The sequence below is a fragment of the Trachemys scripta genome, chromosome 10 (assembly GCF_013100865.1).
Source record: "Trachemys scripta elegans isolate TJP31775 chromosome 10, CAS_Tse_1.0, whole genome shotgun sequence".
NCBI classification, from domain to species: domain Eukaryota; kingdom Metazoa; phylum Chordata; order Testudines; family Emydidae; genus Trachemys; species Trachemys scripta.
In genome coordinates, this window is record NC_048307.1 from 74,480,790 (window position 1) to 74,503,412 (window position 22,623).

At 42.3% G+C, this 22,623-nt stretch overlaps 1 protein-coding gene across 3 annotated transcripts in view; it reads left to right on the forward strand.

Annotated features, from left to right (window-relative positions):
- The first annotated feature begins 461 nt into the window (after positions 1–461).
- MCTP2 (multiple C2 and transmembrane domain containing 2) overlaps positions 462–22,623 on the forward strand; it is a 177,100-nt gene continuing 154,938 nt past the window's right edge. The window contains exon 1 of one of the 3 annotated variants that reach the window (XR_004647453.1): positions 462–748. The gene's annotated coding sequence lies outside the window, so the exon portion shown is untranslated. The remainder of the gene's footprint in view (positions 749–22,623) is intronic. The other 2 variants (XM_034783932.1, XM_034783933.1) reach the window with 2 other exon arrangements.

Here is a 22,623-nt window from a genome sequence, read left to right on the forward strand (position 1 = left end):
GATCTCGCCATACCCACGCAAACCAACAACAACAACAAAAAATTTCCATTGATGCTAACAGAAATGTACAGATTTGCTGGCAAAGGAGGGAAAACGCTGCTTGAGAAGGTCTAATAATTTGATTTTAGGATCTTCACTGTATATTTTGATACTTGATGTTATAAAGCTTCATCTTCACGAATCTCAACGCCGGTCATTAAATAATGATTGTCTGACCTCCCGCCCCCCGCCCATTTCCTGCAAGTGCAACATTTTAAATGGACACAAAGCAGTAAACAATGCTTAAACATAAACATCGATATTAGCCTTTGAAAGGATATAAAAATAAAGCTTGAATTCCGCCAAGCCTAATTATAACCAGCAGGCTGCTTGGCACCAACTTTTCCAGCCTGCAGCCACTGACTGTCCATTGCTAACTGACGCGCGGACGGCTTCGGAATCGGATTGATCTCCTTTTATTTGTATCCAACTTTCCCGACACGCCAGGCTCTCCCCGCCCCGAAGGTAAACTGGGAAGCGGCTAGCCCAGAGTGGGATTTCCCTGCCGGTGCACTGGGATTTCCCTGCTCTTCGGGACACTCCGGCGGCCCCACTTCCCCCTCACTCACGGCGGAGGCTCCTGGAAGCCCCGGCGCTGGCTGGGCTCCTCCCCTGCGAGTGGCGGCGGCGGCTGCGAGTGTCTGCGAGGAAGCTGCTGCCGGAGCCGCTGGGGAGGAGGCGGGGAGCGGAGCCCGGGACACCCCAGCAGGTAAGAGAGCAGCTGCCTCGGGCACGGGCAGGCAGCGAGGGGCGGTACGGACACACGAGGGGCCAGAGGAGCGGGCCCTGCTCCTGCCCCGTGAAGCTGAAGGCCAGACCCGGGGGGAGGAGGAGGGACTGTGGGGTGCACTGGCCGACGGGGTAAACGTGGGGAGGGAAAGTGGGGGGGAGGGTGGGTACTGGCCGCTTTGAGGGGCGGTGTGTGGGGGGGAGGGTGGGCACTGGGTGCATTGAGGGAAGGTGGGGGTGGGAGAGGGTGGGCACTGGGTGCATTGAGGGAAGGTGGGGGTGGGAGGGTGGGCACTGGGTGCGTTGAGGGGCGGTGTGTGGGGGAGGGTGGGCACTGGGTGCTTTGAGGGAAGGTGGGGGAGGGTGGACACAGGGTACACTGACTGAGGGGAAGGTGGGGAGGGTGGGCACTGGGTGCATTGTGGGGCTGGGCACTGTGTGCATTGGGGAAGGTGGAGGAGGGGACACTTAAAGAGATGAGGGAGTAGTGGCGTGGGGTGCACTGGGGGAAGGTGGAGGGATGTGACAATGGGAGTTGTAGTGAAGGGGGGAAACCTCAGGTCCTCTTCTGTAATAGATGGGATTTCCCTTTGCTTGATTTCCCTCGGGACTCTCACATGCGCAGTGCACCAGCAAAGCTACTCACTAGTACTTGGTTATTAAACCAGGACACTGGCTTCCTCTTGTCCCTCCAGTATCAAACCCTGTCAGATCCTTTTCAAACAACAGGTTTGGTGATTGATTTGCTTAGGAACACGTAAGCGGAAAACCAATGGCTAATACTCGTATTATAGGCTTCACTGTGACTGCTGGGAAATCTATGTGGCTGGAGCAACATTTGAAAGCCAAGTGATGATGACTGGGTTGAAGTGTAAATAAACTGACAAATGTAATAATCAGATTATATTTGTTTAAGCAAATCATGCAGTTGTGAGCATTGGACACACAGCAGTTGGCAAACATGGCATCTCCCTTCCCACCCACAAACTAATTGGTAATCTGGTGCTATCAAATCTCCTGTTGTAATATACCGCAGGACAAACAAATTTTACTTCATTTCTCGGGCACTCCACCATAAGCATTTCTCTTCCCCACATCCAGCCCTCTCCCTGATGGGTTTTTAATGCATTTTATATTGTTGATCAGCATCTGTTTTGTTAGTGTGAATGCTACCTTGTTTTAGGTTAACTACAAAATGAATGCTCTTTAAAATAATTGTAGGATGGGTTTTAAAGGGAATTTGTATTTAGTTGTGGTACAGTACAATTTTCTGGGTACTTGCTGAACTTTGCCAATCATATATCTTGACTTTTGGCCAGCTAATAATAATACTTGACCCCTTCATAGCAGGTTTCATCAATAGATCTTAGAGATGAAGCATGATCTTGTGGCTGAAGGCATGGGACTGGGTCCTCCTGTGGGACTTTGATAAGTCACTCAGGGCTGGTCTACACTGGGAGGGGGATCGATCCAAGATATGCAACTTCAGCTACGCGAATAGCGTAGCTGAAGTCGAAGTATCTTGGATCGAATTACCTGGGATCCACACGGCGCGGGATCGACGACCGCGGCACCCCCATCGACTGCGCTACCGCCGCTCGCTCTGGTGGAGTTCTGGAGTCGACGGTGAGCGCATTCGGGGATCCATATATCATGTCTTAACAAGATGTGATATATCGATCCCGGATAAATCGATTGCTACCCGCCGATACGGTGGGTAGTGAAGACGTATCCTTAGGCTAAAATTTTCAGGCTTGGGTGACTAAAGTTAAACCTTATCTACGTGAGAAAGTTAGAACCAATTTAACAGAAATCAGTTTTTAAATGGATTTAGCTAAACAAGTGCAAACCCCTATGTGGACTCTTATTTAGGTTAGAAGTGGCTTTATTTTGGTTTAACTTAAACCGATTCCTAATCAACTTTAGATAAACCAAACTAAGCTTAGTTTAAACTAGAAAAAGAGCACTCACACAGGTGTACACTAGTGCAGGGGTCAGCAACGTTTGGCACCCGGCTCGCCAGCACATCGCTCGCCCGCGCCGCTTCTCGCCGCCCCCATTGGCCCGGGACGGCGAACCGCGGCCAGTGGGGGCCGCGATCGGCCGAACCTGCCGCGTCAGCAGGTAAATAAAACTGGCCCGGCCCGCCAGGGTGCTTACCCTGGCGAGCCGCGTGCCGAACGTTGCCGACCCCTGCATTAGCGTAACAAAACTGGCTTTGGTTAAATCCTGTGCAGTTTTTTTGTGAAGAAAAGGCCTTAGCCCTCCCAAGCCCCTTTACAGTCTCCTAAATAGAAAGGGCCTAATTTTTCAGAAGTGCTACTACCTATAATGTCCACTGAAGTCAAGGGCATCTACTAGTTCCCTTATTTTAATGCATGTCAGTCACTTGTATCACACTGCATAGTAAAGCAACTTCCAATGCACTCAGAACTAGAAATGATCACCTTTATGATTGGCATATTGCAGTGTATTAAATTGTGGGACTCCTACCTCAGATACTTCTTAATGATTTATTATTTTCTCACTCAGCATCCAGTATGACTACGATGGGGTAGCTCAAATATCAGAATGAATAGATGGGAAAATCTTAAGGTTTCATTGCCATTATCGTTTGTAGTTATAGGAAAAATATTACAAAATAGCTTATCATATATATGATAAGATAATCACTTGTAAATTGTCACCTGAAAACAAATTCAGCAGCCATAATGTTGATTTGCAAGGACTGTGAAAAGAAAAAAGTATTGGAATATAAGACAATTTTTCAGTGGCCATATTGCTTTGGTGGAAATTTAAATTTCTTGGAGTGTTAAAACACTCTTAAACTTATTTATGGTGTGAGAGAAGCTGTAGGGTTTTGTTAGTTCTTTAAAATTAAGACACTGTTGATTAAACAGTCTGAGAAGATTTTTACAGGCACAGATAAGTCTCTACCTCCTCCCACTGAAAGTCAATAGGGGTTAGGCACTGGCATTTATGCATTTGAAAGTTGTCCCCTCTTTGTCCAGTGAACAGTAAACTATCAAAGGATTAGTTGTATTACCTCTCATGTCAGTCAAGTTAATTATTACTGTACCTGGATCAGATTCAGTGCTAGGTTTTTTTCCCAGCATCTTTTGCATTTAGCTATGCAAGCAACCAGTTTCCAACTAACTAATGAAATTTCCCTTACTTGAATGCTGCCCAGATAAGATAATTACCCAGTCAACTTGCTCAGGCAAGTAATGCTCCTCGTGAGATTACTGCTTTAGGATTTGAACACTAAAGTCAATGGGAATATGTCCTTGTCTTTAATGTAAATAAGATCAGGCTTATAATGTAGACAAGGTGTAAAGGGTGGTGATGGAGGAAAGCTTGTTGCTGGTAAGTATTACATTTTTCCAGAGTTTTTCCAACAGTGCTACTTTTGTATAATGCTGTAGTTTTAGTCTACCCCTAGCTGATTTATTTCCCTCTTCCCCTTAAAAGTAGCTTCTTAGAAGCATCTGAAGTTTTGCAGCAATGACTATACAGTAAGTGTTGGCAGGCTGGTGCCATCCCTTCAGGCCTTATGTATGTCATAACAACTTCAGTGCAATCTGTTGAATTATTGGTCTGTTACTAGGATGTCAGGCTTTATCAGTCTCAGCTTCTCACTCTTGTGTGGCAAGCTAAAAGTTTAGGAGCAGACTCCCGATTCTTGTTCTTCAGCACCACAGGCAGTCACACAGCCTCTTTCTTGGTAGCAGCTTTGTCTACTCTGCTTTTGTAGATCAAAGGGAGGCATGGTTTACCGAAGGAGGATAAAACATGCTACAATGCTCTTAATTTCCACTATTCCTTTTTTTGCCTTTAAGTGGAAAGTTGCTCCTGTTTTCCTCAGACCTCCAGGAGGTATGCTGCCACCTCTCCATGCTCTCATTTTCTTCTATTCTTCACTGCTGTATAATAGTCAAAGAGAAACTATTTTTCTGTGAAATTAACATTTCACTAAAAAATAAAACCCTTCTGATTTTCTTCTTCAGGAGCTGGGGATTTAAATAACCCTCTGCATTGTTGAGAACCCAGATCTGTAGAACTTCTCACCTGGGTGAAGCTAGGCATGTGCATAAGGCCATGTCCATAGCTGTACTGGCAAATCATCCTAGTTAGATGCAGCTTCTACTGTCAAAAGTTGCCAAAGCAAAATAAGCTACATCAGTAGAAGCACTTTTTTGCTGAGATGACAGCTAGGGCTTTTGCTGGGATAGCTGTGCTGGAAAATACTCACACCTGTAACCGACATAGCTATGGCAGCAAAACTTGTAAGTACAGACTAGGCATCAGTCTCTGCAGGATTGGGCCTTAGTACATGAACAGAAAGAGAAACTGATTAAAATTGTCTAAACAAAACAAAGACTAAAGGAGTGTTTTACATAAGAATGGCTTTACTGGGTCAGACTAAAGGTCCATTTAGCCCAGTAACCTGTCTTCCGACAGTGGCCAATGCCAGCTTCCCCAGAGGGAATGAACTGAACAGGTAATCATCAAGTGATCCATCCCCTGTCTCCCATTCACAGCTTCTGGCAAAGAGAGGCTGGGGGCACCATCTCTGCCCATCCTGACAAATAGCCATTGATGGATCTATCCTCCTGAATTTATCTAGTTTTTTTTTAACCCTGCCATAGTCTTGGCCTTCAAGACCTCCTCTGGCAAAGAGTTCCACAGGTTGACTGTGCATTGTGTAAAGAAATACTTCCTTTTGTTTGTTTTAAACCTGCTGCTTATTAATTTCATTTGGTGACCCCTAATCATTGTGTTATGAGAAGGAGTAAATAACACTTCCTTGTTTACTTTCTCCATACCAGTCATGATTTTATAGATCTTTATCATATCTCCCACTGGCCGCGGTTTGGCGTCCCAGGTCTATTCACAGCCACAATAAATATTTCTAACCTCGAGGTCATAACTTATATAAGCAAGTATTGTATTTGAGAAAATTCTTCCTGGCCACTGATATGTGTTCCTCAATTTCAATATTACTTAAAGACATATGCAATGTATATGTATATGCAAGGGATAACCCTTCACGTGTACACGCTGCACTGATATAAAGCAAGTCTTTACTATTACTTTGCTTATTTCCTAGAATTATTAATTCTCTCTCTCAAAAAAAAGTTTATATCCATCAAACAAAGCTATCTTTAAAAATTTACCAGTTTAAGTCAATTTTTAAAACCCATATTTCAAATTCTGGGAATTTTTACCTTTTTTTTTTTTTTTTAAATTCTGAAAGTGGCACAACTGAGGATTGATATATCATGTAAAATGAAAATGACAATGAACATATTTGAAACATTCTTGAAATGTTTGAGGAGATTTATGCCTGTGTGCTGTGGTGTACCACAGAGATGTCTTAAAAAAGGATATTGCTTTGTATGTCTGTTAATGCCAGCTACAGTAGACTGATCACTTGAGGGTAATTATGTATCTTGATGTGAAGTTAACAGGTTTTGATTTGTCCATAACAAATCTAGACAGTTGAGGTTACAGTGCATCTTTGTCCATAACTAATCTAGGCAGTTGAGTTTACAGCAGGGGTAGGCAACCTATGGCACGCATGACAAAGGCGGCACGCGAGCTGATTTTCAGTGGCACTCACACTGCTCGGGTCCTGGCCACCGGTCCAGGGGGTGCTGCATTTTAATTTAATTTTAAATGAAGCTTCTTAAACATTTTAAAAACCTTATTTACTTTACGTACAAGAATAGTTTAGTTATATATTATAGACTTATAGAAAGAGACCTTCTAAAAATGTTAAAATGTATTACTGGCACGCGAAACCTTAAATTAGAGTGAATAAATGAAGACTCGGCACACCACTTCTGAAAGGTTGACGACCTCTGGTTTACAGTTTTAAATATCCACAGATTTAATTTTTTTCAAGCTTATGAGGAATAGTGAAACTTAAAACAATTAAGTGTGTGTGTGTCCTTAAATTGTGAAATAATCCATTATTTTGTCACCATAGTTAAATAACAGTTATTAAGTGATCAGGGTGCAAAAATACATCTTGTGATTTTGCTTTTTATTTTAACTTTTTTTAAATATCTATAGATATTATAGGAGAAGAAAGATTGTTTTAGGGTTACCTTCACATCAGCAATATTGTCATTCTCTAAATCAGGGATTGGCAACCTTTGGCCTGCGGCTCGCCAGGGAAAGTCCCTGGCGGGCCGGGACGATTTATTTACCTGCAGCGTCTGCAGGTTCGGCTGATCACAGCTCCCACTGGCCGTGGTTCGCCATTCCTTGGCCCGCGCCACTTCCTGCAGCCCCCATTGGCCTGGGACAGTGACCCGCGGCTAGTGGGAGCTGCGATCGGCCAAATCTGCAGATGCTGCAGGTAAATAAACTGTCCTGGCCCGCCAGGGGCTTACCCTGACGGGCCGCGTGCCAATCCCTGCTCTAAATAAAGGGTGCCTCTTGTCCTTCTAGTTTATACTTGCTCTCCTTATGTGCTTCATTAAGGCTGATTTTTCAGAGGTGTTGATCACAAGCATCTCTCATCGACTTCATTTGCTCTGTTCCTCTGAAAAACAGGCCCTTAAGCATGGACTTTTCAAGGATATAAGATCCTCTCTACTGCATTTAATCTGTACTGCTACATTGTCAATTTGGACTTGTAAATATCCAGATATCCCTTCCAACGGAGAAGAAGCAAGCAGACACCCTACATAAGTAGGTAGGATGTGCTGTGCGCTCACTTTTGAGCCATAACATAGGCTGATGGTCAGGGACGGCTCTAGGCTCCTAGTGCCTGATATGATCCATGCAACGCTGCATATCTCGCAATAATGTTATTTGAAAGTTAATCCATCCTGTGACATTAATCAGACCAAATTTGGGAAGAAATAAACATTTTCTGCTAGTTACACAATCTGCAGTGAAACCAGTCTACTTTCTAATCTGTTTATTAAATTTCATGCAATTCCTATTTCAAGACTGGCCACATTTGAATAAACATTGAGCAAGGAAAGTTGATCTATATCCAAAACACTTCAATAAATTAAGAAAAATACATATAAAAACTTGTTGGCTCTTGTCTATATCTAGAAGTGTAGATATGGACAGCTGGAGTGAGGATAGTTCTTATATGCATAAGCAAAACATTAGCGGTCAGAATGGTAACTAAATCCATTAAAGGTTTAGGTTTAAACTTCCAATACTCAAGCTTTGACATTGAGAACTAAATAATAAATAAATACAAGCACAAGGAAGTAGTGCGATTGAATGGTAGATTAATATATTTCCCACCCTCCCCCCCCAGTTAAGCTCTGTTTTTACTTTGTAATTACAGGGAGAGGATAGTCATAAGACTTATTTGGCCTCTTGCATGCACTTTGATCACCCCAGTTATACCTCTGAATGAGGCTATGAAATGCTTAGTAGGCAGTTTTGGAGCTCTCTTCATCTCCCATATTGCCCTCTCTCCATCCCTGCACTCTGCAACACATGCCAACAGTAGAATATTTGCTCAATTTCCACCTTCATTTTTGCCTTTCTGCACCTCCCCTGTCAAGAGCTCTGACATGGCTCCAGGATCTCTCTTGAGTCATCAGGCCTACCCCACTTCCAAGCTACTGTGGCCTTCTTGCTGCACCCTGGACATTTGCCTTGGCCTTCTATGACTCTTGGAAAGACTCCCCTTTCTCATGTGGGATGTTAGTTATATACAGGGAGTCCTCAGACTTATGATGCCCGACTTATGTTGGACGCCACTTACGGCGCTTTTCAATTGACTGCTCGTTTCACCCCTACGATGCTTGATTTGCATAAAGTTTGCTTGAAATCACTTCCTGGTTGCGTTATTCTGGTGTGGAGCTGGAAGGGGTCGCTTCTGATTGGCTTTGAGACAGCAGGGTAGCTTGTTGCCGAGTAGGGTTGCTGCTTGTTTTTGATTGATATCCCAGCCTTAAAGTTGGGCTACACAGTTGAAGTGAGAATTGACTTAAGCATGGATTTGTGTGCTGTATTTTGCCCCACAAGCCATGTCTCCTGATTTCCAGTCCAGTGGCAAGACCATCCTTCCTGACAAATCACTAGTTAGAGCTGGCCTCCATAATCACTTGTTATTCTTGGGGTTCTATTCTTATTGTCCAACAGCTGAAATCTAGAAGGAGACATTACTACAATAATGATTTATGATCTGAATAACATGCCTTGCAAACAATATGCATTTTAATAAAGCAGGGTAAATGTATACTTTTATCATCAAAAAATGTAGGCCATATTTACAGGATGGAAAGCAGTGACTCTCAAAAAGATTTGGGGCTGGTGGTGGATGATTAGCTGAACATGAGCTTCCAGAGTGATGCTGTGGCCAAAAAAACTAATGTCATCCTTGGATGCATAAATACAGGAATTTTGAGTAGAAGTAGAGAGGTTTACTTGGTTCTGCCTCAGTGCAGAAGGCTGGACTAAATGACTTCTCAAGGTCCCTTCCAGCCCTATATTTCTATGATTCTGGGTTATTTTACCTCTGTATTTGGCATTGGTGTGACTGCTGCGGGAATACTGTGTTCAATTCTGGTGACCAGAATTCAAGAAGGATGTTGATAAATGGAAGTGGGGTCAGAGAAGAGCCACAAGAATGATTATAAAGGATTAGCAAACATGCTTTATAGTTATAGACTCAAAGAGGTCAGTTTATTTATCTTAATAAATAGAAGGTTAAGGGGTGACTTGATTACAGTCTATGAATGTCTACATGGATAACAAATATTTAAAAATTGGCTCTTCAATCTAGTAGAGAAAGCTGAAGTTAAACAATTTCAGACTGGAAATGAGGGGAAAATTTCTAGCAGTGGCGGTAATTAACCATTAGAACAATTTACCAAAGATCATGGTAGATTCTCCATTACTGGCAATTTTAAAACCAAGATTAGATGTTTTTCTAAAAGAGAGACCCTAGGAATTTTGTTGGGGAAGTTCTACGGCAGGGGTCGGCAACGTTTGGCGGCTTACCCTGGCGGGCCCGGCCAGTTTTATTTACCTGCTGACGCGGCAGTTTTGACTGATCGCGGCCTCCACTGGCCGCGGTTCACCGTCCCGGGCCAATGGGGGCAGTGAGAAGCCGCGGCCAGCACATCGCTCGCCCGTGCCCCTTCTCGCCGCCTTCATGGGGCCGCGATGGGCCGAACCTGCCACGTCAGCAGGTAAATAAAACTGGCCCGGCCCGCCAGGGTGCTTACCCTGGCGAGCCGCATGCTGAACATTGCCAACCCCTGTTCTACGGTATGTGTTATACAGGAGGTCAGACTAGACAACCCTTCTGGCCATGGAATCTCTGAATCTTACAGTGAAAGATTAAAGGATTTCATTTAAACTATTTAGTTTATTAAAAAGAAGTTTGAGATGATTTAATTATGATCTAGAAGTACCAGTGCAGGAAGAAGAGATCTAATGTTAGCGGGCTCTTTAATCTAGCATACAAAGCCATAACAAGATCCAGTGGGTGGAAGTTGAAGCTAGTAAAGTTCAAACTGGAAATCAGATACAAAATTTTAACAGTGAGGGTAATGAAAAATTGGAAGAGTTTACCAAGTGATGTGGTGAATTATCCATCACTTGGAGTTTTTCAATTACAATAGACTATAATTCAACCATATGTTATTGGGCTGGAAGCATGAATCACTGGGTAAAATTCTGTGTTTGTCTTATGTTAAGTAGGAGATCAGGCCAGATGATTGGAATGGTCCCTTCTGACCTAAAAACCCATGAATAAGTCCACACAATAAGTACAGTGTGGACAGAGGTAGCTCTGAGTTCACTACACAACGTTCTACAAATGTCCCTCAGAACTTGTCTGGAGAGACCATCCTTAATGGGAGAGGAGATTGATCTGTTTCCTTGGGATTTAGATGGAATAATGCTGTGACTTACACTATCCTTTCCATATCCCCCCACCAAAAAACTGCACACAAATTCCCAGTTAATACTCTTGTTAGTAAATTTTTGTTAGTAGGAAATACACTGTTATTCCTCAGACCGAGATGAGAACAGATGCCTTAAAAGATCCGAAAGTGAAATTTGGACGACTCTGAATCATCAAGGACTCTATTCCAAACGCTAATGGAAATAAAAGTGGCATTATCCAAATTTAAAAAATCAAGTGTCCCTGCCTTTGGGAGCTGTGGGGCTAGATTATTAGTAGCTATGATGCCTTGGTGACATAGATCCATACTGTTGAATTGGGCTTTTGGAGAAATTGCAAAAAATGCTAAGCAGATAACTTAAAATTAATTTCCAGTGTGGATAAGGTGAGCTCCAATATTGTGCATTTTGACATATTAAAAAAATCCTACTGCATTAGGCGTAATAGAACGTAGGTTGAGGTGGGGTTGGAAGTGAGGGACTTCTCTGAAGCCCAGCTCCAGTTTTATCTCTAAGTGTTGGGACTCAAAACAAGAGTGCACAAGTTGCAAGTACATAGTGATTTAATTAAACCAACCTTTTCAAATTCATTTAAATGGGAAATTGTGAAACAGAATTTGCTGCATTCTCTTGTACATATTTGCTTTTTTGAAATAAGGGCAAGATAAGAACATTTCTGGTAACATGCCAGGGACTAAAACATAAACAAACAGCTTTAGGAGAATCAACTCACTGTAGATTGCTAAACGCTTGTTCTGATCTCTGGGACAGAAGCAACATCAAAAAAGAGACCCATGCAAACAAAAATGGTCTCTGCTTGAAACGTATTTTTGTAGGGACACATGGATTTATCCTGCCCTTTGTGTATCAAACATTTTACTGTCCCACTTCCACGGGAACAATGCAGCTTTCCTAACAAATGTGCAATCCTTTATCTGCATGAATCTGCTTTGTTCTGCTTGAAGCAGTAGCTCGTATGCATCAAAATGGTTACTATGAATGCAGTAAATCCAATACTTAATTTGTAATGAAAGAGGTGCCCTGGCTCAAGCAATTCTTTTACGTTCTTAACTGATGCAGCATGCCCAGAGGTGCCGGGGCTGTGAACTTCCAAGCCTAGTGGTGTTGGGGTTCAGCCCTGGCACAAATTAAGCACTGAGTAAATCCACTATGAACAAGCGTGATTATAAACCCCTTAGTTTAGATGATTTCTGAACATGGGGTAGGGTATCATCAGTGTGCATGATCCCTAATTAAAATACAGCAGAATCCCACCAATTGATACGCTTTCATATTCTGTGTCTAACTAGCGTAAGCAACTGGGCCAAGTTAGTGGAGTTGCATCCTCTTAATATCAGTAGTCAGGCCCAAGGTCTTGTATGCATCTCTCTTCTTCGTGTGTTTTACTCAGTGTCTTACTAAACTTTATGGTGTCTCTATTCCTTATTATCCAAACTACTGTTTTCTTCAGTAGCTCATTGCTACCTATTACAAAACAAAATAGGGGAATCTTAGGGGAAGTTATGTTGGGTGTACCGCATCCTCCTTGACATCTTGAGTCATTTTTGCTTTTGTTAGACAAGATTAATATTTCCAGAAGTGTTTCCTAATTCTGCGTGCCTCTTTTTGGTTACCCAGCTTGATAAACATAGTTCCTTATTTTTGGAGTTGCTGAAGACCCATAGTCCTTAAGAGAGAATTCAAAATAAGATCAGTGCTTTGCTACTGCACCTGTGTACAGTATGACGTGCAAAACCACTATTGATCTCCTGGGGATTTAAGAAATGTTGCATATGTCTTTAAGTAATATTGAAATTGAGGAACACATAGTGGCCAGGAAGTATTTTCTCAAATACAATACTGCTTATATAAGTTATGACCTTGAGGTCAGAAATATATATTGTGGCTGTGAATGGACCAGGGATCGGAAGCCTTTGGCACACGGCTCGCCAGGGTAAGCACCCTGGCGGGCCGGGCCAGTTTGCTTACCTGCCGCGTCCACAGGTTCGGCCGATCACAGCTCCCAGTGGCTGCGGTTCACCGTTCCAGGACAATGGGGGCTGTGGGAAGCAGTGCGGGCTGAGGGATGTACTGGCCGCGGCTTCCTGCCGCCGCTTCCCACGCCCCCATTGGCCTGGGACGGCGAACTGCGGCCAGTGGGAGCCGCGATCGGCCGAACCTGCGGACGCGGCAGGTAAACAAACCGGCCCGCCCCGCCAGGGTGCTTACCCTAGCAAGCCATGTGCCAAAGGTTGCCGACCCCTGGAATAGACCCTCTCTGGATTAGAATCCAGGCATTGCCTCATTTTAACTCCCTTGGAAGAGGCCACCCCTTCCTTTGCCTCAGCGATTTTTCTGAAGAGTCTCACAAACTCACCATTTGAACTTCTGCTTGTGTTCTACTACTAGGTTATCCATCTGTGAACTAGTTGTACATTGAATGATGTGTTAACTAATCCTCATGCTCGCTGAGCCTCCTTTAAAGTGACAGTGCAACAAATGGCACTCAGGCCCCAAAACATTCAAGTGTACCGACAGATTTCCAAGCCATAGTGTTGCGAGGGATTCAGAATTCTCTAAACTGTCTTATTTTTCAATGCAATCTTTTAATTCTGTGTGAATTTTATATCCATTTGGAATTAACATCCCTGTTTTACAAATTACAATATACAGCATACATAAATTGTTTGCTGTTTAGAAAAGCCAGGGCTCTCTTAAAAAAATAAGAACCGTTAAAAGATGAGATTTCATAAACAGTTTGGGTCTGATATCCTGCAAAATTTAGCTTTTGTTTTTCTTCCTCCATCCTTCCTTTGTCATCCTCATGTGGGCGAAGGGAAAGTGCAGTTTACTTTCTGTGTGATTTAAAATTACAGCCTCACTCTCTGACTAACAGAAAATAATGTTAAGAAACAGAAGTTCAGGTCTTAGATGTGAAGAGATCTTTAATCTTACAAGTCTGAGTGGAGGTATGTGATTCAATACTTAGTTCCTTGCTCTTTATAATGCACTCTTTCCCTAAACTTTGCTGCCTGGATGCTGGGAAATGGAGCACTTTGGGATAAGGAAAACTGGGCAGCAGAACAGTTTGCTTAGTGCAGTTTTTTGACCTGTTCAAGGCAAGGTTAAATTGTAACTGGCAGTTGTATAATGCCATTCCTGCTGTATGATACTGATCAGAGAGGTCCTGTTAATATTTGCTGTTGAGAATCTTTCTTAACAAAAACACACTACCAGGTCACACTGTTGACGCCGAGGCTATTGTATGGCTAAAACATGTGATGCCTACATAAGCCCTTTTTCCTATTTTTTTTTCCTTTTTAGACTTTGATATCCCTGTTTCATCTCCCTACTTTATATTTTGAACATATTTCCATCTTCCTTGTACCATTTGTGCATCTTCTAATAAGAATTTTTAGAGATGTTGTTACAGATTTCCCTTGCTAGAGTGCACAGCTGCCAAGTTTCAAGGAGTTCCATGTGACATCTTATGCAAGTTATTTAATGAGTTAATTTGCATAGTCCAAAACAATTTGCATTTAGGCACAAATTTCTTCTTTTTTAAGCTTTGTGCAGTTAGGGCTGATGAAAGGTAACAACTTATTTGACTTCCAGTGGAAACAAATAACCGATTTCCCTCACAGGGTTGGTTCCGCTGAGCAATTGTGAGAAGGCAGGTCCTTATTCCTGGCACCCCTCAGAATTAAAGGGGTTGGCATAGTGGCAGGTAAATATAGGTCTAAAGGAGGTGCAGTTGCTGTGCAGGAAGGAGCTGGAGGGAGTTATTGGAGTGAACCTGGAGGAGTTAGCCCCATTAGCCCCTTCCATGCATCAGGTCCAGTTCCCATCCTGTCTTTCCATTGGCTCCTGAGCCTCATTCAACCCATTAAAATCCCCCATTATCCCCAATCACATTCTGTTTCCCTATTAACTCCTAACCTCTCCATAGCTCCCTCCAGTAGCTCCTGTCCCACTCACTCTTAGCTTGGCCAATAGTCCCCGAGTCCTCTGAGCAGCTCCTTCTTCCCCTTGGTACCTCCCGTTAGTCTGTTCTCTCCCCTCTGTGGTGCAGTCTTACCAGACACGTCCTCTGTTGAGCTCCATGCAAATAGGAACTGGGAGGCAAGAGTAGAGAGTAGGCAAAAGAGGAGGCACCGAGGCTGCCTACTCTTACTCGGCAGGTGCCCCAGCGACTTTGGTGGCTCTCTCTGTATGGTATTTGTGTAGTGAGGGTACTGTCTAAATGTGCAGCTTGCTGTGAGCCTGATGTTAGAAAAACAACATGAAATAAATAAGACTTTCTGCCTCCCATGGTACAGCTATGAGGCATGTTGTCTTGTGCCTTGCTTTGCGTGGTAGAAAGAGTGGAAAGTATTGGTGAGAAATTTTATGTATAGCATTTCTTCTGTTTTAAAAGATAATGTAAGAAGTGAAAGTAATAGCTCCACAAGTTGGAGGCAGGTGCATATTTTTTTTCCACTAACTTTCACTACCAGGTACTATTTTAAGATGCCTGTAACATTTGACGGTTCAGTTACTGCCCAGAGTTAGTTTGCTTCTATGTGAAAAGAAAAACAAGCTCTTCAGATTGTGTAAGGAGTCTCCAAGTAGATAGGGCTTCTTCCTTCCTCTCTCCAGTCAGGACTGCAGACTAATGAGTACACGATTTGCAACTCATTGTATATGCGACCGATTATCTTAAAAAGCAAGAGCCCACGGCTTAAAATACCCAAGGATCTCGGTGTACAAGAAAAAAAATAAAAACAAATCTTACAACAAGCTTTGCAAAATAAATATGTTGTTGTTAAGTTCAGTGTTTGCCTCTAGAGTTTTTACATTATGACATTCATCTGCAGAGACCTAGATTTCCTTCAGATAACATGAATAAAAGGAAGTCTGTTTCTGTTCATCTGTTTTTATTCAAGCATTGCAGCATGCAAGAGTTGTCTTTTGTGAAACAGTTAGCATTTACTGTACTGCCTAATTTAGTGTAAAGTGATGGTAAGAGAGGAATGGACCAAACAAAAAGACTGTAGTATACATGATTTCAATATCTCACCGTTTTACACCTTTTCTAGCCAAAGGATCCCAAAGTGCTTTTCAAAGAGTTATATAATAACAGAGAGAGATCACTTCCAATTGAAACTGCAGGAAAAATTTAGGAAGACAAAATGTAATTGCTAGAGTTTGAATTTGGCTAAAACACTTAAACCCCTACAGTTGCAAAAAGTCCCATGAAGTCTTTAATGACCATATGTGATTAGGACTTTATCTACATATTTGCACCTGCAGTAGCACAGTAACACCAGTCTGGGACACTTGTTAGTACTGACACAGGGGGAAGAATAGTCTGCGTCATAGCTGCATCATTGAGGTTGTAGGTTTCCTATCCACATTTTGGCCCTGTTATCTCATAAGCTAAAGAGATCACAACGCCGGGAGGTATGGCTATAAGTCTATCCACATCAATGCTTCATTTTGGCATCAACCTGTTCTGCAAGAAAAATTAAATGATTTAAACAGCCAACATTCTAGGGATAAAATCGTGACTCTGTTGAAGTGAATGGGGCTCAGATTTCCCTCTAAACGTTTAAAATAAAGTCAGCACATGTAAGAGGAATTGAATTTGAAAGCTCAAGGATAAACTGATAAACTTGAATGCAAACAAAGGACTACTTTGCAAAAGTATTTTCATAATCCTTGTGATTAGGATTGCTTATCAGAAGGAGGCTATGTTTCCAGATAAGTAACTAAAAGCAAGCCATTAAAATGTAAGGATGCAAAGCTTTCTGTCTCTAAAACTACTTCCATATAATGGTAATGATTTATACTTGGGTGAGGGTCTGTAAGCAGTGATAGGAAAAGTCTGGTATATCTAACGTGACCTGTTTCATATCTAACACACTTTAACATACCCATTGTTCTCTTTAATTATTGCAGCCAATTGATAGACAAACATGACTTATTTGCCCTTCTTTTTCCCTTTCTCTTTGAGAGAGGAGTTTATACTCCAGTTGGTATAACCTGTATGCAGAGGACCAGAAGAGATGGGTTATGGCAGAGAAAGGAACTAACAGGAGGGTATAAGAAGGATACACCCATAGCCTCCTGTTGGTTGCTTTTTCTGCTACACCCCTCTCTGTTGGCACCATGTTGTTTGTGTCACAACCATTCATTGGATCAAATTCAGAGATTATATTTAAACCTAAGGGGGATTATAGCCATTTGGTGGCCAGACACCCATGTATCTACATCAGGGGTTGGCAGCCTTTGGCATGTGGCTCGCCAGGGTAAGCACCCTGGCGGGCCGGGCCAGTTTATTTACCTGCTGACGTGGCAGGTTCGGCTGAATGCGGCCCCCAATGGCCGTGGTTCGCCGTCCCAGGCCAATAGGGGCGGTGGAAAGCCACGGCCAGCACATCCCTCGCCCGCACCGCTTCCTGCCGCCCCTATTGGCCTGGGACGGCGAACCGCGGCCGTTGGGGGCCGTGATCAGCCGAACCTGCTGCGTCAGCAGGTAAATAAACTGGCCCGGCCGCCAGGGTACTTACCCGGCGATCCGCGTGCCAAAGGTTGCCGACCAATGGTCTACATCTATACAAATAACTATTGTTGGCAGACAAAGCCGCTGTTTGTACAAGTGTAACTTATCTTTGCTTGGAACCAGTTTAGGTGGACCTAATGCACTGTCCCCTGTGTCTCCTAGCACTTTACACTGGTGCAGCTATGCCAATGCCTGCCACCAATGGCAGAAATCAGGGGAAAATTTCTTGTGTAGACAAGGGCTACATTATTTCAGCTTTCACGGTGAGGGAGCTGGAATGTGTAAAGTTGCACGAGGTTAGCTTCAGTAGAGTTTCCTTTGAATTGAAACCAGTGTTAAGACATATGAATAAAGAACATCTTCCTAATAGCCTCTATCTGTCACTTGTTGGTCTTTTCAGCTACTAATTATAAGAATTATTCTAAATGTTGAGTAGTGGTTAGTCATAGCTGAAAGCATCCTAATTTAAGCATACAGTCACAAAGCTTGTTGGTATGCACACCGATCCTTAATTTTCACTTTCATTGTATAAGAAATTGAATACAACAATTAGAATATTTATGAAAGGCATAACAGCAGTGTTCATGTGCTCACTTGCATATACTTGATTTTTACTGCTTTTGAGGGTGGTACTTAAAAAGTTTGCTGGGTAATGTTTCAGTGTAAGCCTACAGGTTCAGTTTATCATGTTGTTCCATGGGAGCCTGTGGCAGTAGTGGGGTGAGTATTCAGAATGAATACAGCAACACATTCGGCAATGATGGTGCATCATATTGTAACTCAGCATGGCGCTCTGCACCTATTTACTAACAATTTGCACTTGTAGGTGGTCTTCCATCTGAAGATCTCAAATCACTATATGCTAATGAATTTAACATCATGACACCCCAGCAAAATAGTGAATAAAGATGAATTAGTTTACATAATTTATCTAAACTCTCAAATGAGCCTTTTGACAAAACCCCTCATAAGAGTGTTTTAAGGAAACTTAATAACCAAAGTAATATTCAGTTCCAGTAATCAGAAACAGGTAAAGAGAAAGAAAATGAAGTGGGAAAACATGATCAATATTTGTCTTGGCCTAAGGTTAACTATGGAGTGCCCCACATTTTCATACTAGGACCAGTGTTGTTCAGTATAATTATTTATGGTCTGGGAATGGAAATGAACAGAAGTGACAATATTTTACATGACATAATTATTTAGGTCAATCAAGACTAGAGAAGACTGTGAGGAAGCTCAGAGGGACCTAACCAAATGACCACATGATCACACATGAAATTCAATGGTGACAAAATCAAAATAATGTAAAGTAGAAGGAATAATTTTCAACTACTTGTACATATTCAAAATATACTGTAACTATCCAGGAAAAAGTGGAAGCTCAAAGAAAACCAATTAATGTGTTGAGATGGCCAAAAATCAAACATAGTGCTAGCATACCTAAAGAACAAAAGAGAAAATGCTAAAAATGTTTAGTCATATAATGGCGTGCTCTGACCTTAAATACTATGTTGAATTCTGGTCACATTGTCTCAAAACAAAACAAAAAAGCAGAAATAGAGAGGGTTCAAAGCCAGGTGACAGAAATGATTAGAGACATGGAAAGACTTCTGTATGAGGGGAGAGAGAAAAGGTTGGAACAATTTAGCGAGGCTATGAGTGTGTATAAACATAAATAGTATAAAGATGGGAAATAAGACACTCCTATTTATTCTTTCTTCTAATACAAATAAAAGCCCAAGAGGACATTCAATGAAATTGAAAGGCAAAAAAAAAAAAAAATTAAATTGACCACAAGAAATGCTTTTTATGCATAATAGGCCTGTGAAACTCCTTGCTACAATTAATGCCAGAGACGAACAAAGGGGGCTGTGTTGGGGCTGAGGCTCTGGCCCAGGACCGTTTTTCTCTGGATAAGTGTGATTGCTTAGACCAGTGTTTCCCAAACTTGGGACGCTGCTTGTGTAGGGAAAGCCGCTGGCGGGCCGGGCCGGTTTGTTTACCTGCCGCGTCCGCAGGTCCAGCTGATCACTGCTCCCACTGGCCGCGGTTCACAGCTCCAGGCCAATGGGAGCTGCTGGAAGCGGCGGCAAGTACGTCCCTCGGCCCGTGCCACTTCCCGCAGCCCCCATTGGCCTGGAGCGGCGAACCGCGGCCACTGGGAGCTGCGATCAGCCGAACCTGCGGATGTGGCAGGTAAACAAACCGGTCCGGCCCGCCAGTGGCTTTCCCTGAACAAGCAGTGGACCGGCTTTGAGAACCACTGTCTTACACAACATTATTTTTAGATAAAAACAACGAGGAGTCCGGTGGCACCTTAAAGACTAATAGATTTATTTGGGCATAAGCTTTCATGGGTAAAAAACCACTTCTTCCGATGCAGGTAAATATCATGACAGCAGTGTATGAGGTGCAGTGAGTTTGTCAGGCTTACTAAGAGTTGCTGGCACGCATCAGTTGAACCACCAATGGACCTCTGTGCCATTCACTTACTCACTCCCCACCTAACCTCTTCCTGCCCTATCTCATCATCTGTCTTAACATTTGGTAGTCTATAAACAGTTTTGTGCCTTGGGGAAGTAAGAAATTGTAAAACTATGGGGGTTTAATGCTATCAGTGGCTAATACTTTTGATGTCCAACATTGTGGTACTTGGGTCAGTCTGACAAGTGCTTGTAATGTCAGAGTACTGTATTGTGTTCCTTAATATGGTGTGGGTTGTGCCAAGTTTTTTCAAACATTTCTTGGATTATATTGTCGTTAGGAAAAAAGTGATATTCCTTAGATTGGTGGAACAGATTTTGAGACACACAGATCCTTTTGGTCATGAAGTATTTTGTTTTTATGGTAATGATGATTATGATGATATTGTATAAGTTTCAGAGTAGCAGCGTGTTAGTCTGTATCCGCAAAAAGAACAGGAGTACTTGTGGCACCTTAGAGACTAACACATTTATTAGAGCATAAGTTTTCGTGGACTACAGCCCACTTCTTCGGATGCATATACTGATATTGTATAAGTTATTGGAGAAACACTTTTTATTCATAGTGTTATTTGTAGAGTGCATTATACATGTATAAGGGTCTGCACCATAGCAGCTATCATTCAGAGGGGCCTGTTCTACAACTATTGTTTACTGAGTGAAGTGCTTACTATCATGAATCCTTTCATGGAGAAATATGCCTGGTAATATTTGCAGGATTAGGTTGTATGTTAGATAACAAAACGAAGACAATAAGCCGTGGTAAATAGTCAGGAAAGTGTGTGCGGGGGAATAATGGAACGGGAATAGGAAACACAGCTCTTTGAAGAGCCTTGTTCATCTAGGGAAGCAGATGTTATAAACTGGTACTGTCTTTATCAACAACATTTTGAATGTGACAGGTTTGTGTGCGAGAGAGCAAGCGAGAGTCAGCAAAGCAGAAGGTGCTGGATAAAGATGAATTTGAATTTCAATAGTGTTATTTTATGGCATTGTCTACAAACGTGTTTGGCCTGGTAATTCTAAATGATGTAAGGTTGGAAGTGGAGGCCCTATGACCGTGAATGGCCAACCGTGTTTGAAGGGGGAAGGGTTTCTAAATGAGAACTGTCAACAAAAGCAAGCTCAGTATGGCCTCCTAGGGTTAAAGCATTGCACTGGGATTTGAAATCTGGTCTCAGTTGCTGGATTTGCCATGGACTTCCCTGTGTCCTTTGGCAAGTAATTTAGGGCCAGATTTATTTATATTGTTCCTCCCCACAAGTGCAGCATGCTTGCTTCTCCCCTTGATTTCAGCTGGAGCTGTGGGCACTTACCTTGCTAGAAAACAGGATCCCTGGCCTGTCTGTGCCTCAGTTCCCCACTGTTGAGATGTGGATAATTCTTCCTACCTCACAGAGGTGCCATGATGAAGATATATTCATTTAGGCTTGATCTAAACACTGTTTTTGTACCTGTATAGCTATCTGGGTTAAGGGTGTGACTTTTATTTTTTTACCGAAATAATGGCACAGCCATTAGTGGAAACAGTTTTATATCAGTACAAAAGTGCCATACACCAGTATAGTTTATTCTCTTTCCTGTATGGGAATAGCTATACTGGTATAAGTACCTTTACACCGATTTAACACAAAAGCAGTATTGCCACTCCCAAAATGCTCACAAACCACAAATTAGGGTCCCCCCCCCAAAATCAAAGGATTAGGTTAAAAATCATGAGATTTTAAAAAACCAGAACAAAACAGAATTCTTTTTATATTCCTTCTGACTGATAATTTGTTTTATTTTAGCTGGTGGTAGAGTTTTGAAAATGTACAGTAAAATTGTACAAATGTGGTTTCAAAAGTGTTTTCCTGTGTTCCAACCAGGTCTGATATTTGTCCTGCCTGACATTTTTACAAAAATCGAATCCTCCCTGTGCAATTTATTAAGCTCCTTTCGCATATAGGGGCCTTACAAATGTCCAGTATATTTGGTCGCTGTTTTCTCAGGATGTGGTAAACGCCTTTCTCACCCCCGCCTCCCTCCCCCGACTCATGGGCAAACAATGCTTGCATACACATAAGTTGTTTGTTTCCACAATGACCTGCTCCGAAAGGAAACCACTTTCCTGCTTGATTACTTGGAATATCACTTATATAGCGAAAGCAAATCCTCCCAAAGGAGTTGCACTACAAGAATAATTGTGAAGCATTTGATACCAGTAAGTGTCTCAGCCATTAAGTGCCTAATCCAAAGCTCATTGGAATCAGTGGAAATCTTTCCAAAGACTTCAGCAGGCAACGGATGAGACCCTAAGAGAATTACATGTACTTGAAGGTAGCTTCTTTGTTCCCTTTGTGTGTAAATCAGCTTTGGAACTGATGGAGCATTCAGTGCAATTTTTAAAGTCTGCCCAGGAAAGTGTGTTTGGGGATTCTTTTTTCTTTTTGAGTCTGGTTGTTTGGATATCTGTTTCTGAGATTGCATGCTATTAATGCTGTAGTCAATAAGATTTGTATTGATTTAGCTCATTTTTATTAATTGTTTATATTACATTAATACCCAGAGGGCCAATTTGGGATCATGGTCCAGTTGTGCTAATCACTACAGCGAGGAAAACACAGTCCCTGTCTAAAAAGAACAACGATTTGGAGGGAGAGTGACAACCTTAAAATCTATCGATGAGAAAGATTGTATAAGTATATTTTGAGGTCAACAGGGACCCATATGGTCATCTAGTCTGACCTCCTGTATAACACAGGCTAAAGAACCCCACCCAATAATTTCTGCATCAAGCCCATAACTTCTAATTGAGCGATGGATTCTAGAAAGACATCTAGCCTGGATTTTTATATACATTTTCTAACTTTTTAAAGTTTTATTATTTCCTCAAAAATATCAGCATGCCTCAACTGTCCTTTGGCCTTACTGCATCAGTGTTGTCCG